Source organism: Lepus europaeus, chromosome 5 (assembly GCF_033115175.1).
Source record: "Lepus europaeus isolate LE1 chromosome 5, mLepTim1.pri, whole genome shotgun sequence".
In the NCBI taxonomy this organism is placed as follows: domain Eukaryota; kingdom Metazoa; phylum Chordata; class Mammalia; order Lagomorpha; family Leporidae; genus Lepus; species Lepus europaeus.
The window spans coordinates 35,665,620-35,683,420 of NC_084831.1; the positions used below are offsets into that span (position 1 = coordinate 35,665,620).

General features: G+C 50.3%; 2 pseudogenes; one reads left to right on the plus strand and one right to left on the minus strand.

The window, feature by feature from the left end:
* Window positions 1-291: 291 nt before the first annotated feature.
* LOC133760725 (calmodulin-1-like) lies at window positions 292-723 on the minus strand (annotated as a pseudogene).
* A 1,553-nt stretch (window positions 724-2,276) lies between these two features.
* On the plus strand, window positions 2,277-3,042 carry LOC133759068 (small ribosomal subunit protein eS6-like; annotated as a pseudogene).
* The last annotated feature ends 14,759 nt before the right edge of the window (window positions 3,043-17,801 follow it).

Here is a 17,801-nt window from a genome sequence, read left to right on the forward strand (position 1 = left end):
CAAATGCCCCCTTGGGAAAGGTTTCCTACTAAAAATCTGCATGAATAGTGACAGCCTGACCTGCTGTACTCTTGTACACAACGCAGACACTGAGCCAACATACGTGGGGATGTCACCGGGCATGGAACTTGATCTTCAGGGCCAGGACCACCAACCAACACAAGCAGATCGTGTGTGTGTGTATGTGTGTGTACAGCGGTACTTTTGACATGCAGCTTTGCTATATAGAAACAGAATGAATAAATGAACTTTTTTTTTTTTTTTTGCAAGAGGTAAGTGGAAAGCAGGTCTTCACTTTGCGGTCAGCATCTGTACGGATTCTTCATAGCCCACATGTCCGTCTCCGGCGATATCTGCTTCTCTGATGGTTTCATCCACTTCTGCTCTGTGAGCTTTTCCCCTAGGTTTGTCATGACATGAGGCGGTTCTGCCGCGCTGATATCACCGTCAACGGCTCGGAATGCTTCGCGGATCTCCTCTCCACTCTCTGTGTCTTTCCTTTTCCTCACAGTCAAAGGTTCTGGGAAGTCGATGGCGCCATTACCCTCAGTGTCCACTTCGTTGGTCATCTCCTGCAATTCCGCTCATGCCGGCGTCCTGACCCAGCGACCTTGTGACAGCTCCAAGTTCCTTCATTGTGATGGTGCTGTCGCCATCTTTGTCAAGTAGGAAGAAAGCTTCCTTGCATTCACTAATCTGTTCTTCATTCAGCTGAGCAGCCATGATGTGAATGAAAGGAGGAGGGATCGAGGCTCCCTCCTGCAGGGGTTGTGAGGGTGGGGTCTGCGTTGCTGCCCCCTCAGCTAAGGCCCCCGAGCATTCTGTACTGTGCAGCCGCCTGACTGCCAGTTACAGTGCCATGTCCACGAGACTCGCAGCACCACTGCTCCCACCACCAAAATATATATTTATTTGAAAGTTAGAGTTACAGAGAGAAGGAGAGACAGAGAGAGATCTTCCATCTGCTGGTTCACGCCCCAGATGGCTGCAATGGCCAGGGTTGGGTCAGGCAGAACCAAGCCAGGAGCCAGGAATTTCTTCCAGGTTTCCCACGTGAGTAGCAGGGGTCCAAGCACTTGAGCCATCTTCCGCTGCTTTTCCCTGGCCATTAGCAGGGAACTGGATGGGAAGTGGAGCAGCCAAGACATGAGCTGGAGCCCGTACTGGATGCCAGCTTTGCAGATGATGGTTTTACTTGTTATGCTACAATGCCAGCCCTGGTTTTTTGTTTTCCTAAGATAAAGCAGTTGTACTTAATAGCATTAAGCCACCTATTTCTTCAAGTGGGTTAATGAGCTGTGACTTTAAAAGTTATTCATTTATTTGAATGACAGCCAAGAGAGAGAAAGAGAGGGAAAGAGGTGTGTGTGTATGTGTGTGTGTGTGTGTGTTTGTATAAAATCTTCAATCATTGATTCACTTCCTAAATGGCCACAACAGCCGGTGTAAGGCCAGATCTGAAGCCAGGAGCCAGCCAGAAACTTTATCCTGGTTGCCCAAGTGGGTGTGGGTGGCAGGGATTTGAATGCTAAGCCATCATCTGCTGCTTCCCAGGTGTGTTATCAGGGAGATGGACTGGAAATGGTGTAGCCAGGACTCCAGCTGGCACTGCAATATGGGGTTCAAGTGTCCAAGTGGCAGGTTAACCTGCTGCACTACCGCACTCACCCCACGAGTCGTGATTTCTGGTGTGACAACCTTGGGAGGGGAACTGGGGTGGAGGGAGGTGGGGAGGGAGGAAGGAAAGAGATGGTGGCCACCAGAACTTGGTCTGGACAGCACCCAGCCTGGGCATGAACTGGGGCTGGCATGAGGCTGCCACCCAATGTGGAGGGTTGGAATGATGACCCAAGACCCCACTCAACCCTTTGGCTTTCCCTGGAGCGCTGCCAGGGATCCAGCTCAGTCACATCAACCTCACTAAGAACACAGCTGCCATCCGTCACATCCATTTTGAGGGAAAGAATGCCTGGATCGTGAGAGCATCCTGCTTGGCAACCAGGGGTGGGAGAACAGGGTGCTACTTCCTTCCTTCCTTCCTTGTTCGGGCCACCTCAGTCAGACAGAAACAGGCTGGTAGGTCAGCTAGGAAGACCCTCCCGCCCCCCATCAGGAATTCGGAGGCCTCTGCAGAAGGGATGGTGTGAGGCGGGGTTATAGTGCCCTCTCATGGACACCTTGGGAATTTACATAGTGTCAGTTTGGGATGTGGCAGACTGAAGTGGGCTGAATCCGCTCTTTTTCCTGGCGCCTCCCAGGCGATCAGAAGCTTCAAAATGAAGCTGAATATCTCCTTCCCAGCCACTGGCGGCCAGAAACTCATCGAAGTGGACAATGAACGTATAAATGTCGTGCTTTTTATGAGAAGTGTATGGCCACGGAAGTTGCTGCCGACACTCTGGGTGAAGAATGGAAGGGTTATGTGGTCCGAATCAGTGGTGGGAATGATAAACAAGGCTTTCCCATGAAGCAAGGTGTTTTGACCCACGGCCAGGTCCACCTATTGCTGAGTAAGGGGCATTCCTGTTACAGACCAAGGAGAATTGGAGAAAGCACAAATCAGTTTGGGGCTGCATTGTCAATGCCAATTTGAGTGTTCTCAACTTGGTTATTGTGAAAAAAGGAGAGAAAGATATTCCTGGACTGACTGATACCACGGTGCCTCGTTGCCTGGTTCCTAAAAGAGCCAGCAGAATTCTCAAACTTTTCAATCTCTCTAAAGAAGATGATGGACGCCAGTATGTTGTACAAAAGCCCTTGAACAAAGAAGGTAAGAACCCTAGGACCAAAGCGCCCACGATGCAGCGTCTCATTATTCCACGTGTCCTCAACACCAATGCTGGGGCATGGCTCTGAGAAACAGTGAACTAAGAACAAGGAGGGGGCTGCAGAATATGTTAAACTCTTGGCCAAGAGAATGAAGGGGGCCAAAGAAAAACGCCAGGAACAGATCGCCAAGAGATGTGGGCTGCCTTCTCTGAGAGGTCTACTTCTAGATCTGAGTCCAGTCAAAAACAAGGCTTAATAACAACGAATAAATAAGATTGTTTCAAAAAAAATAGGCTGGATCCATCCCAGGGAAGATGATTTACCACGGGGCTGGCATCCAGAGTGTTTTGGAAGCAGACCCATAAGAGAGCAATGTGTGTGTGCATGTGTGCTTGTGTGCACCTGTGTGTGAGGGGGCTGTGTGGCTTCTCCTAACTTCACCATGCAGGGATAGGGAAATGGAGATAGAGGCAAAATGTGAGAGTGGCTGATGGCCATCGCCCAGAGACATTTAACAGTGTGAGAAAATGAAAGGCTGTGGAGATAGGAACTTCCCCCCTCTCGAAGGAAGGTGACTTGAATGAGTAGAGGAGACACAGCCAGCGACTCTCCCAAGGGAACTGGACGCCTGCCTGCCTGCGGTGATCCTGGGTCCTCGCTGCACTGAGAATCCCCTGCTTCCACCAGGTCCCTGACTCACTCAGAGCAGAGGCTCCAGGGACGTTGTGCCGCCGTGAGCTCGAAGGACACCCCGTCGGAGCGGGCAAATAAAGGGTCGATGGTGAGGGAGATCACAGTGTAGCCAGCGTATTCTTCCCGATGGCAGGTGTGTGTGTCCCATCACTGTGGGCTCAGCTTCTGCTCCCGCTGGGAAGTCACCGTACTCTTTGTGTCTCAGGCCAGAAGCTTTGATGAGGTTGGGTTTAGAGGCGGGTGGCTGGCCATCAGTATTGGAGGATTTAGAAAAGATTCTTTTTGCTTGGATGTCTCTCCTGCGAGAACGAATTGCTTCCTTGTTGACCTCGATTTCTCTTGGTGAAATTGTTTGTGTGTTTGGCCAGCTGATGTAGAGTTTGCTTAATTTTTGAGCCTGGCAAGATTTATCTACAAATCAGAGATGTTCAGAAGTCTATTTATTCTGAGAATAGGTGAGGTTGTGTGTGTGTGTGTGTGTATGAGAGAGAGAGAGAGAGGATGATATGTGAATACATTAGTTAAATAAACTTCCTACTGATGTAAATCATTCACACAGAAAAGTGCATCAGTCATAAGCGCATAGCTGAGTGCACCATCACAGCTGGAACTCACTTGTGTAAGCAGAGCCATCTGAGTCAGTTGGGGCGACTGTAACAGAAAACCAGAGACTGGGGGTCTGCACAACAGGCACTTCTTCCTCACGGTCCAGGACCCAGGGGCCAGCGGGCTTGGCTCTGATGAGGGCTCTCTTCCTGGCTTGGATGGCTGCTCTCCTTCTGTGTCTTCAAATGGCAGGAAGAACATGCCAACAACTTCCTGGTCCCTGCTGGCAGTGTGAGGGCCACACTCTCACGACCTTGCTGAAATGTAATCACCTCCCGATGCTCCCCCCTACCTGGTACAATCGCACTGGGCATTGGGACCTCAACGAATGCATTTGCTGGTCGGGGGGCTAAAACCTGCAGTCCATCACAACATCCACCCCGTAAGATTGTGTCCCTGTGCCACCTCCTGGCCACCACCCTCTCCGCCCTCCCCAGGGTGACCACCAGCCTGACTTCGCGCCTGTCGGTGAACTTCACGTGGTTAGAATCGCGCCGTATTCTTCTTTAGGATACCTTCCCATGCCGTTCTGTGCCGTGGCAGCGCATTTATTTCCACGGCGGTGCGCAAGGAGACAATCTGCCCGGCCTAGTTGCTCAGCTTTTTACTCTAACAAATAACCTTACGGTGCATTTACCTAGGCCTGGAATGACGGCCTCCTGGCATATGCACGTATGTTCGACGTCAGTAGATAGCATCAAATGGCTTCATAAAGTGATCGTCCCACTTTACACGCCTACCATGTCTGAGTTCAGCCACGATGAGAATATTTGCACTACAGAAATCAGTAATTTCTATGGATCCAGGTTTCCTTCTCTCACTGAGAGCCTGTTGTTAATGGCTTACTAGCTCACTGCTGTCAACATCCACTGTCACAGACAGCTCCACCTGCTTTTTTTTTTTTTAAGATTTATTTATTTATTTGAAAGGCAGAGTTATAAAGAAGCAGAGACAGAGAGAGAGAGAGAGAGGTCTTCCATCCGCTGGTTCACTCCCCAGATGGCTGCAACGGCTGGAGCTGCGCCGATCTGAAGTCAGGAGCTTCCTCTGGGTCTCAGCATCTGTGCCAGATGTCCACCTCCGGGTACGGTTTCAGTGCGTCCCCCAGAGGTTCTTTGCTGGAGGCTTGGTCCCCTGTGAGGTGCTGCTGGGGTGGTGGAGCCTAGGGGAGGTGACAAGTCAGGGGTGCTATGCCCTCAGGAGTGGCCACTGCTGGGCTCCCAGAGTGTATCAGCTCCCCTGACCCTGGGTCCCTGCCCGCGTCTCGCCGCCGTGTGGTCTCCTCCGCGCATGCTCCCGTCATGTGTTGCCATCTGTCGAGAGGCCCCCACCGGGGCTCAGCAGACACTGGCTGGAAGCCCTGGAAGCTCCAGAACTGTGAGCTAAATAAGTGTGTTTTCTTTACGGGTTACCCTGCCTGGGATATGTAGTTACAGCAACAGAAAATGAGGTAAAAGGAGGCCGGCGCAGTGGCTTAACAGGCTAATCCTCCGCCTGCGGCGCCGGCATCCCGGGTTCTAGTCCCGGTCGGGGCGCCGGATTCTGTCCCAGTTGCCCCTCTTCCAGGCCAGCTCTCTGCTGTGGCCCGGGAGTGCAGTGGAGGATGGCCCAAGTGCTTGGGCCCTGCCACCCCATGGGAGACCAGGAAAAGCACCTGGCTCCTGGCTTCGGATCAGCGAGATGCGCCGGCCGCGGCGGCCATTGGAGGGTGAACCAACGGCAAAGGAAGACCTTTCTCTCTGTCTCTCTCTCACTGTCCACTCTGCCTGTCAAAAAAAAATTAAAAAAAAAAGAGAGATAAGAGGAAAAAAAAGACAAAGAATTGAGAATAAAACGCCACGAATAAACCTCACATAATCTTGACTGAAACGAGGCCACGGCGTGGTTACCACGGCGCAGAGTTTGACAATTAGCAGGACCGAGCACCGTGTGGAGCCAGGAGGGATTACTGCAGAGGCACCAGCCAGCAGGGGGCAGGAGAGAGACTTCCGAGTGCCGGGATGGTTCTACCTTTATCTGGGTGGTGAGGAGAGGGGGTATGCATTTACATATATGATTCTTACATTTGACTGTATCTAAATCAAACCCCAATAAAGCGAAATAAACAATCTCACAGTGCCAATCAAGAGTGATATTCCTGAGTCAGATCCTAGTCAGGTGCTGTCTAAGTCTTCCCTATATTTAGATGACATTGTAATGTACTATGAAAATGCCATTTTTCAGGGCTGGCATTGTGGCATAGCAGGTAAAGCTGCCACCGGCAGTGCTGGCATCCCTTATGGATGCCAGTTCGTGTTCTGGCTGCTCCACTTCCAATCCAGCTCCCTACTAATGTGTCTGGGAAAGCAGCAGAAGTTGGCCCAAATGCTTGGGACCCTGTGTTCACATGGGAGACTCAGACTCCTGGCTCCTGGCTTTGGCCTGGTCCAGCTCCAGCCCCAGCCATTTCGGCCATTTAGGGAGTGGATCAGAGAATAGAAGATCTCTCTCTCTGTCTCTCCCACTTTTTGTAACTCTGCCTTTCAAATAAATTTATATTAAATATATAAATATACAAATAAATAAATTTATTTGAAAGGCAGAGTTAACACATACCAATTAACACTAAAAACGTTGACCCAAATGCTACAACCCCCAAACAATTATCATCAACATTTGCTAGTCATCCTTCTAGCTGCTTTCTTTCTTAAAAAAAAAATTATTTATTTTCCTCTTATTTGAAAGACAGAGAGACAGACAAAAGAGAGATCTTTCATCTTCTGGTTCACCCCACAAATGCCCAGAACAGCTGGGGCTAGGCCAGGCTGAAGTCACGGAACTCAATCCAGGTCTCCCGTGTGAGTGGCAGGGACCCAAGCACTGGAGCCATCACCTGCTGCCTCCCAGGGTGTGCACCAGCAGGAAGTTGGGTCCGAGGAGAGGAGCCGGGACTTGAACCAGGTACTCCCGTATGGTATGTGAGTCCCATGCAGCAACTTAACCACTACCTAACACCCACTCCTCTAGACACTTCTCTTGTAAACAAATACACAGAAAAAAAGGCAAGAAATAATATGATGGTGTCAGTGTGAAATGAATTCACATTTGGTGCTATGGCTTGAATGTGATTTGTTCTCCAAAGATTCCTGTGCTGGAAGCTGTCCCCAGTGTGGTGGTGCGAAGGTAGTGGAAACTTTAAAAGGCGGGACCTGGTGGGAGGTAACTAGGCACTCCAGAGAGTGAGCTGTAATTATTTTTTTTAAGATTGATTTGTTTATTTCTTTGAAAGATGGAATGACAAAGAAAGGGAGAGATAGAGAAAGATATTCCCTATGCTGGTTTACTCCCCAAATGGCTGCAACTGCCAGGGCTGGGCCAGGCCAAAACCAGGTACCTGGAACTCCATCTGGGTCTCCCACATGGTGGCAGGGACCCAAGCACTTGGGCCTCCTTCCACTGCTTTTCTAGGTGCATTAGCAGGGAGCTGGATTGGAAGCAGAGCCGATGGGAAACGATGCTCCAATATGGAATGCCAGCGTTGCAAGCAGCAGCTTAAGCCCCTGTGCTACACCACGGGTCCCAGGAGAGACGTGTCATAGGAAGCACATGGCTGGCCTCCCTGCTCGCTGGCTTCCTGCCTCTCCGTGCAGTGCACCCCACCACCATAATGCTACCAGCTCTGAGGCCCACACCAAAGGCAGAATAGAGGGGCTGCCTGGTCTTGGATTTAGCTCCACAACTGGGAGGTAAATGAACCTCTTTCCTTTATAAAGTACTCAGTCTCAGGGGTATTGTTACAGCAACACAGAATGGACTCCTACATTAGGGACGCTCTGAAGTTCACCTGCAGACCTGATCCTTGGCTCACATCTGCGATTCAACTATGACTTTGGCTCCAGCCAAATTCCTACTTCAGTATCATTTCTGACATCCTGAACTTGTGTGCTAAATTTCATCAATCTTATTTACATAATAATATCAATAAGTCAAGCAAACCATGTTATTTGGAATTATTGCTAATATCTAGATATTTGCTTTTAAGTACAGGTGACCATTCAACATGTAATGCTGTGAAAAGGTCCTTCTTTGTTGTGTCCTGGAATTTTATTAGTCAGTTGAAATGTAAGTGTATATTTAATGTTGCATGCAGAAGATGCTATAATAATGGTTGTTTGAAAGGTGCTAATTTTGCACACAAACAAAATGATTAAGAACTTTCAGATAATTAAATATGAAAATAGCTTGAAAGCCAATGCAATTTTGGGGCAAGATTTATTTATTTATTTGAAAGACAGAGTTACAGAGAGAGAACGGGGGAGAGAGAGAGAGTCTTCCATCTACTGGTTCACTTCCCAAAGGGCCGAAACAGCCGGAATTGGGCTGATCTGAACCAGGAGCCAGGAGCTTCTTCTGGGTCTCCCACATGGATGCAGGGGTCCAAGCACTTGGGCCATCCTCTGCTGCTTTCCCAGGCACATGATCAGCTGGATTGGAAGAGAAACAGCCGGGACATGAACCAGCACCCATATGGAATGCCAGTGCTGCGGGCAGCAGCTTTATGCACTGCACCACAATGCCGGCCCCGTCAGTGTGATTTTTAAGAAAAAGTATGCTAGCTATGTATCTTTGGGAAGCATTCTATATTGTTTTAAAAAAGATTTATTTATTTATTTGAAAGAGTTACACAGAGAGAGGAGAGGCGGCGGGGTGGGTGGGGTGTCTTCCATCCAATGGTTTACTCCCCAATTGGCGGCAGCAGCTGGCTGGAGCTGTGCCAATCCAAAGCCAGGAGCTTCTTCCGGGTCTCCCACGTGGGTGATGCAGGGACCCAAGGACTTGGGCCATCTCCTACTGCTTTCCCAGGCCATAGCAGAGAGCTGGATTGGAAGTGGAGCAGCTGGGTCTCGAATCGGCGCCCATATGGGATATTGGAGCTTCAGGACAGGGCATTAACCAGCTGTGCCACAGTGCCGGCCCCTCTATATTGTTTTAAAGTCAAGAATTATTTATTTATTTTTTTATTTTTTTACAGGCAGCGTGGACAGTGAGAGAGAGAGACAGAGAGAAAGGTCTTCCTTTGCCGTTGGTTCACCCTCCAATAGCCGCCGCAGCTGGTGCGCTGTGGCCAGCGCATTGTGCTGATCCGAAGCCAGGAGCCAGGTGCTTCTCCTGGTCTCCTATGGGGTGCAGGGCCCAAGTACTTGGGCCATCCTCCACTGCCTTCCCGGGCCATAGCAGAGAGCTGGACTGGAAGAGGGGCAACCGGGATAGAATCCGGCACCCTAACCGGGACTAGAACCCGGACAATAATAAAAATATTTAATAGCTGTATTATTTAGATTTATTTATTGTACCTTAGAAGAAATAAAAATGCAAGCCATAAGCAAAGGAGAAGATATTTATAACAAATATAACCAACAAATAATATCTAGTATATATAAATAAAGCTCATAAAAGGTAAGAGAGGAGTAATTCCGTAGAAAAATTGGCAAAAGTCATTTATAGAAAAAGGAAACATGTATAGTCAATAAACTGGTGAAAAATGTTCAACTTTACTAATAATCAGGGAAATGTAAATCAAGGCCAGTTTACATTTACATTCACTCAGCTGGCAAAAAAAAATGATCACACTTTCTCAAGAAAATATTGGTTAATGAGATATCCTATGCATGGAACACTTACAACTTTATATTGAGCAATAAACATATGGTGACTTTGTACCTGTGTCTGTTTTGTTGAAATATTTGCAGAATTGAAAACTTGGGAAAAATGAGTTAATGACTGGTGTATAAACTGATCAGTGACTTCAGAAAAATTATTTAGCCTTATTTTGTACTGTTGAAATTTGATTCCTGGGTGTACAGAGTGTAGAATTTGAGGCAGGTGTTGTGGTGCAAAGGGTTAATCCACTGCTTGGAATATGTGGATCCTATATCAGAGTGCTGGTTTGAGTCCCAGCTGCTCCACTTCTGATCCAGTTTCCCGCTAATGCACCTGGGAAGGTAGCAGATGATGGTCCAAATGCTTGAGTTCCTGCCACCTATGTGGGAGACTTGGCTTCAGCCTGGCCCAGCCCGGGCTATTGTGGCTATTTGAGGAGTGAATCAGCAGATGGAAAATCTCTCTCTCTCTCTGTCTACTGTCTCTCCCCCTCTCTCAGTCACTTTGCCTTTCAAACAAATAAATAAATCTTAAGGCCGGCGCCATGGCTCAATAGGCTAATCCTCTGCCTTGCGGCGCCGGCACACTGGGTTCTAGTCCCGGTCGGGGTGCCAGATTCTGTCTTGGTTGCCCCTCTTTCAGGCCATCTCTCTGCTGTGGCCAGGGAGTGCAAAGGAGGATGACTCATGTGCTTGGGCCCTGGACCCCATAGGAGACCAGGAGGAAGCACCTGGCTCCTGCCTTCAGATCAGTGCGGTGCACTGGCCGCAGTGCGCTGGCTGCAATGGCCATTGGAGAGTGAACCAACGGCAAAGGAAGACCTTTCTCTCTGTCTCTCTCTCTCACTATCCACTCTGCCTGTCAAAAATAAATAAATAAAATAAATAAATCTTAAAAAAAAAAAAAAACCTATCCGCTTGGCTCTCCGGGAGGCAGTTTCTTTAGAGAACCCTACCTGCCTAGTGTCTCCTTTATTGTCACAAATCTGCTTCCCTCTGAGCAGCTCCCACGTCAAGCTGATTATCTGGTGACTCCCCAAGTGAAAGACCCCTTGAATCTGCTGACGCAGCCCGGAGACAAGGGACAAGAATGCTTCCAGTAGCACTATTTGGTTTTTGTTTTTTAATATTTATTTGAAAGTCAGAATTACATAGAAAGAGAAGAAGGAGAGAGGCAGAGAGAGAGGGAGAGAGAGAGAGAGAGAGGTCTTCCATCTGCTGGTTCACTCCCAGTTGGCCACAATGGGTGGAGCCAGTAGCATTATTTATAAGAGCAGAAGAATATAACAATCCAAGGCTCACTGAGCAGAAAATGGGTAGATTGTGGTATAACCAGGCTGCTCAGACGCCAACCTCGCCCCTAGGCCAGACCCCCCAAGGGCTAGTGGCTGCAGCCACATCTGGTGTGAACCAGTGCATTGGTCAAGGTTCTGGGTTGCCAGCAACGGAATCTACAACAGTTTTTCACAGAAAGGGATTTAGTACGAGATTTGTGACACAAAGACGCGTGGCGGCTGACATGACATCTGGGGTGATGCTGGTTGTGAGTGACACAAGGGTCAGGTTCCCAAGAGCGGAGCCTGGCACAGGGGCTCGCACGGCAGTGACTCGCTGCAGGAGGATTCCCAGGAGGGGAGGAGAGAGAAGCAGGACATGGGAGGAGAGCTAAGCACACTGTGGATGTGGTCGCATCTGCAGAGTGCCTCCAGCCTGCTCCCACAGGGAGCGACAGAGCAGCAGCTCTGGGATACCCGTTGGGCCCTAGGGAGGGTGCGTAACTTCCGGGGGAGCAGGAGCAGCTGACTCTCCCAGAGACTGGGGTCGGGTGCCCTAACCAAGCCAGAGCACCAGTGGTGACCCAACGCAAACCCAGCTTCACTGGGGGGGGGGGGGGGGGGCCAGACCAGGACGAGGTGGGGGTGGGGAACAGGAGGGCAGCAGAGGCAGGGAAGAGCAGAAACGGGACGGTCGGTGTCTCCCCTGTACCCCAGGTCCTCTGAGACCCTGGGGCTCATCCCCATACAGCGCTGACTCCCGTCTCCGTCTCGACACGGGAAAAGCAGCTCAGCTCTTTGCTCAGCTTTTTATCCCAGGGAGAATCACACAACATCTTTTTATCTTTCTCAATTTCAGTTAATATTTTAAGCTGACAAATTGTAATTATATACGTGTCTGCAGTATGTATGTGATGTACATAACGTATATGCGGTGTATAATATAGAGTGTATGATTTTTTAAAGATTTATTTATTTGAAAGTCAGAGTTACACAGAGAGAGGAGAGGCAGAGAGAGAGAGAGAGAGAGAGAGAGAGGTCTTCCATCCAATGGTTCACTCCCCACTTGGCCACAATGGCCGGAGCTGCGCCGATCCGAAGCCAGGAGCCAGGAGCCTCTTCCGGGTCTCCCACACGGGTGCAGGGGCCCAAGAACTTGGGCCATCTTTCACTGCTTTCCCAGGCCACAGCAGAGAGCTGGATTGGAAGAGGAGCAGCCGGGACTAGAACTGGCGCCCATATGGGATGCTGGCACTTCAGGTCAGGGCATTAACCCGCTGTGCCACAGCTCCAGCCCTGAGTGTGTGATTTATGAAAAATACGTATTTCATTATTTGAGAGACAGAATTACAGAGAGAGAGGGAGAGGGAGAGGGAGAGGGAGAGGGAGAGGGAGAGGGAGAGAGATCTTCCACCTGCTGGTTCACTCCTCAAATGACCGCAACTGGGCCAGACCAAAGCCAGGAGCCAGGCGCTCCATCCAGGCCTCCACATAGGTGACAGAGGCCAAGTACGTGGGCCGTCATGCATTGTCTTCCCAGATGCATTAGCTGGAGGCTGGAGCTGAAGCGGAAGAAGCAGGGACTCAACAGCAGCTTGCTGTGATGTGCCCTTGGCAGGGCTCCTACGCCTCCAGAGCTCTCTCCGGTCTGATTCTCTGCCCTTCAAATAAAACACATACTTAGGCTGGCGCTGCGGCTCAACAGTCTAATCCTCCGCCTTGTGGCGCCGGCACACCGGGTTCTAGTCCCGGTCGGGGCACCGGATTCTGTCCCGGTTGCCCCTCTTCCAGGCCAGCTCTCTGCTGTGGCCAGGGAGTGCAGTGGAGGATGGCCCAAGTCCTTGGGCTCTGCACCCCATGGGAGACCAGGATAAGCACCTGGCTCCTGCCATCGGAACAGCGCGGTGCGCCGGCCGCAGCACGCCTACTGCGGCAGCCATTGGAGGGTGAACCAATGGCAAAAAGGAAGACCTTTCTCTCTATCTCTCTCTCTCACTGTCCACTCTGCCTGTCAAAAAAACAAACAAACAAACAAACAAAAACAAAAACAAAATACTTAGAATTGAGGGCCCAGAAACAAATTCTTTAAAAAAAAAATGTACTTAAATCATGATCTAAAATAGAGATAACTTGTTGTTAAGACGAAGCAAGTTGGGGCTGGTGCTGTGGTATAGCAGGTGAAGCCACTGCCTGCAGCGCCTGTTCAAGTCCTGGCTGCTCCACTTCCCATCCAGCTCCCTGCTAATGCACCTGAGAAAGCAGTAGAAGATGGCCCATGTACTGGTGCTCATGCCACCCACATGGGGGACTCAGATGAAGTTCCTGGCGCCTGGCTTTGGCCTGGCCCAGACCTAGCCATTGAGGCCATTTAGGGAGTGAACTAGCAGATGGAAGCTCTCTCTCTATCTCCATCTCTCCCTTTCTCTTTATAACTCTGCCTTTAAAATAAATAAATAAATAATTTTTTAAAAAAATGAAAGAGGCCAGCGCCGCAGCTCAATAGGCTAATCCTCCACCTGCGGCACCGGCACACCAGGTTCTAGTCCCGATCGGGGCACTGGATTCTGTCCTGGTTGTTCCTCTTCCAGTCCAGCTCTCTGCTGTGGCCCGGGAAGGCAGTGGAGGATGGCCAAGGTGCTTGGGCTCTGCTCCCGCATGGGAGACCAGGAGAAGCACCTAGCTCCTGGCTTTGGATCAGCGCAGTGCGCCAGCCACAGTGCACTGGCCGTGGCGGCCATTGGAGGGTGAACCAATGGCAAAAAGGAAGACCTTTCTCTCTGTCTCTCTCTCTCACTGTCCACTCTGCCTGTCCAAAAAAAAAAAAAAAAAAAAAAAAAAAAAAAGAAAGAAACATCTTTTGTGCAAGCCTTCTCACTATCTTTCAGTCACTTCTTTCCTCGCTTTCTCTTCCTGAGCACTCAGACTGCACCTTGCCACCTAACCACCTTCAGATTTGCATGGAATCTGGACCAGCGACAGCTACCTGGGGGCCATGGGAGACAGGCAGGACATGCAAGGGGAGAGCTCCACGTGACAGAAGGCTTGATGAATGGAAACAGGAGAGGGAAGGGAGCCAGAAAGAGAAATGTCCCCTCTTTTCTCCATTCGGCAGTGTGGTTCCTTCCGGCTCCTGTGGTTCCACACGGAGCATGAGCAGGTTCATGAACACCTGCTGTGTCATTTCAAGGGTTGTTGCAAAGCAATGGGCAGCATGACACATCCCATCAGATTGTATCTCTCCCTCTTTTTCAGTGTATGTGCTGCCGAAGCGAGCGTTCTCTCTCCCTCGCATCTCCTCCTCCCTCACCTCCGCTGCCCTGGCTGCACATCCACGAGAAGCTTCGGCGAGTCAATCTCCCCCTCAGGCTCTGCTTTCAAGATGAAACTGCTTGGCCGGTGCCACGGCTCACTAGGCTAATCCTCCACCTGCAGTGCCGGTACTCCGGGTTCTAGTCCCGGTTGGGGCACCAGTTCTGTCCCGGTTGCTCCTCTTTCAGTCCAGCTCTCTGCTGTGGCCCGGGAGCACAGTGGAGGATGGCCCGAGTCCTTGGGCCCTGCACTCGCATGGGAGACCAGGAGGAAGCAGCTGGCTCCTGGCTTTGGATCGGTGCAGCGCTCCGGCCGTAGCGACCATTTGAGGAGTGAACCAAAGGAAGGAAGACCTTTCTCTCTGTCTCTCTCTCTCTTTCTCTCTCAATGTCTAATTCTGCCTGTCAAAAAAAAAAAAAAAAAAAAAAATCTGCTCCTCCCCTGACAGTCTTTAGATTGTCAGGCCTTAAATCATGTTGCCCTTTTGCTGGGCGTAAGTCCTTGTGTTTTGAAAATTTAATTTGATTTCAATTTATTGGAGAGGCAGAGAGATCTTCTGTCTGCTGGTTTACTCCCTAAATACCTGCAATGACCAAGGGTGGGCCAGGCTAAAGCTAGGAGCCTGGAACTCCGTCCTGGTCCCCCATGTGGATGGTAGGGACCCAGTTTCCTGAGCCACTATCTGCCCCTCCAGAGGAAGCTGGAGCTGGGACTTGAACCCAGGAACTCTGATATGAGATGTGGCATCCCAAGCAATGCCCCGATCACTGTGCCCAATGCCTGCTTCTCATTGTGGTTTTAGTTTACATTAACCTGATTACTAAACGGATGGGCCAACTTTTCATTTTATTGGTCATGGATTTTCCTCGTTTGTGAAGTGCTTTTTAAAGATTTTGACCCACTTTTTCTATTTGGGTTGTCTGTCTTTTTTCTTTTTTCAAATTGACTTGGAAGATGCTGCCATGTAACACGTCACTCCAAAGCAGTGGCACCCATGCCTGTGGTTTCCGTGGCTTGTAGGGGTGGCTGGGTCTGTTCTGTGAAGTCAGGGGCCCCCACTGGGAGGACCCAGAGCCCAGGGCTGACCTGTGGCTGAGGGGTAAGATTGTCTGCAGGTGTTTCACTCCCACCTCTGGCGGTTGGGGCTCTGCCATGGGCTCTGTGCTTCTTCAAGCCCGTGCTTTGGCATGGTCAGAAGTCATGCACGGGAACCCAGGCCCTCAGAGCCCCCTCATCCCAAGCGTTTTGGGCAGGAGCTGCCTGGCCTGGGAGGTTTGCAGCATAACTTCCGTGGCATTCTGCTGGTTACCAGCGACCCCTCCATTGCACAGGACACAATCGCGTGTCAATGAGAGGAGCATCAAGGTCCCATCGTCCAGAGCGCGAGGCGGGGGAGATACTGCTGCCCTCACCTTTGGGAAACGGATCAGCCACATCCTGTTCCTTACATGTTCTGTATACTAGTCCTTTCTTGGCCATATATGCTCAGGACTCGTTTTTTGCTGCCTTAAGGATGACTTTAATTTCGTGAACAGACCAGTCATTTCCTCTGTGGTTGGTGCTGTAAAGGTCATAAGAACATGGAGATGACTGTGAAGCTGTTCGACAGAGTCTTCTGGACGCTTGTCTTCTGCACTTAGCTATTTCTGCAGTTACTATGCAGTTTGTTGCTGCTCAGCTGTAAACCCTCCCGTCTCTGCCCTCCTGTGTGACACTGGAGCTGCACCGTGTCACCGTTTTTCCTTTAGCAACGGACACAAGGTGAGGTCTGGCCACGAGAGGCTGCCGGAGGGACGCTGAGAAGCAGCGCCTTCTCCTCCAGGGGCTGGGGCTTTTCCTTCTTGTTCCAACACTGCAGGGACCGTCACGTGGCTCCCTGGAGAGTTCTGCTGCCATCTCAGTGGGTGGCTTCCTGCCCGGTGGACAGTTTCCTGCCTGCCTGTCCTGGTCTGTGGCCCCTTCTCTGTCACCCCGCGGAGCCCAGCCGAGAGATCTGAACCCCATCTTCGGGTTAGGCAGAGCATCCCTCCAAGTTCATCCCTTTCCTGGGTACTCTGCCTTAGCCACGAGGTGCTGGCTGCCCCTCTACCTGCTGTGCCTGCACTGTTCCGCAGTCTACACTCCTCCAAGCAGCTAATTGCCTGCGACTAGTTAGTAATTCTTTGTATTAAATTTTCTCTGATCAAATCACTGGTCTGGTTCCTTTTTTTCCTGATTGGAAACTGACAGTCAGTCAGTCAGACTTAATCCTCTTGGAAATGATTTTTCTGGATGGCGTGTTACAGATATCCCCACTTCACTATTCCCAGAGTTGTCCCAGCGCCACTGTTAAAAAGACCACTTCCTGGGGCTGGGGTGGTGGCATGGTGGGTTAAGCCACCACCTGTGCTGCCAGCATCCCCTATCAGAGTGCCGGTTGGAGTCCCGGCTGCTCCACTTCTGATTCAGTTTCCCGCTAATGTGCCCTGGAAAGCATCAGAGGATGGCCCGAGTCTGTGGGTGCCTGCCATACGTGTGGGAGACCAGGATGGAGTTCTTGGCTACTGACCTCGGCCTGATCCAGACCTGGCTGTTGAGGCTGTTTGGGGAGTGAAATAGCGAATGGAAGATCTCCTTTTCTCTCTGTTTTCCCCTCTATCTCTTTGTTTCTCTGCCTTTCAAATAAAAGAATAAATACATATTTAAAAATGAATAAACAGGGGCTGGCATTGTGGCATAGCAGGTTCAGCTGCCGCCTGCAACACTAGTATCCTATGTGGGCTCCACTTTCGATCCAGCTCCCTGCTAATGCACCTGAGAAAGCAGCAGAAAATAGCCTAAGTCCTTGGGTCCCTGCAGCCACAAGGGGGACCTGGATGGGGTTTCTGACTCCTGGCTTTGGAGCAGCAGTGATGGCCTTTTGGGGGAGTGAACCTGTGGATGGCAGTTCTCTTTTCTCTGTTTCTCTTTCTCTCTGAAATTTCACTTTTCAAGTAGATAAATAAATCTTTTTAAAAACTAAATAGTGGGGCCAGCTCTGTGGCTCAGCGGGTTAATGCCCTGGCCTGAAGTGCCAGCATCGCATTTGGGCACCGGTTCAAGACCCGGCTGCTCCACTTCCGATCCAGCTTTCTGCTATGTATGGTCTGGGAAAGCAGTAGAAGATGGCCCAAGTCCTTGGGCCCCTGCACCCGCGTGGGAGACCTGGAGGAATCTTCTGACTCCTGGCTTCGGATCGGCGCAGTGCGCTGGCCGTTGCAGCCAATTGGGGAGTGAACCAGTGGATGGAAGACCTTTCTCTCTCTCTCTCTCTCTCTCTCTCTCTCTCTCTCTCTCTCTCTCTTCCTCTCTCTCTGTGTAACTCTGACTTTCAAATAAAATAAATAAATCTTTATTAAAAAATAGTTAGAAAATAAATTAAAAGGCCACTCCCCTTCCACCTCTCAGTACCCACTCTGTCGTGTGGCAGGAGTCTGACCCTGCTGGGTTGTTCCAGGCTGCAGGTCTGATCCCCTCGTCTATGTGTCGGGGC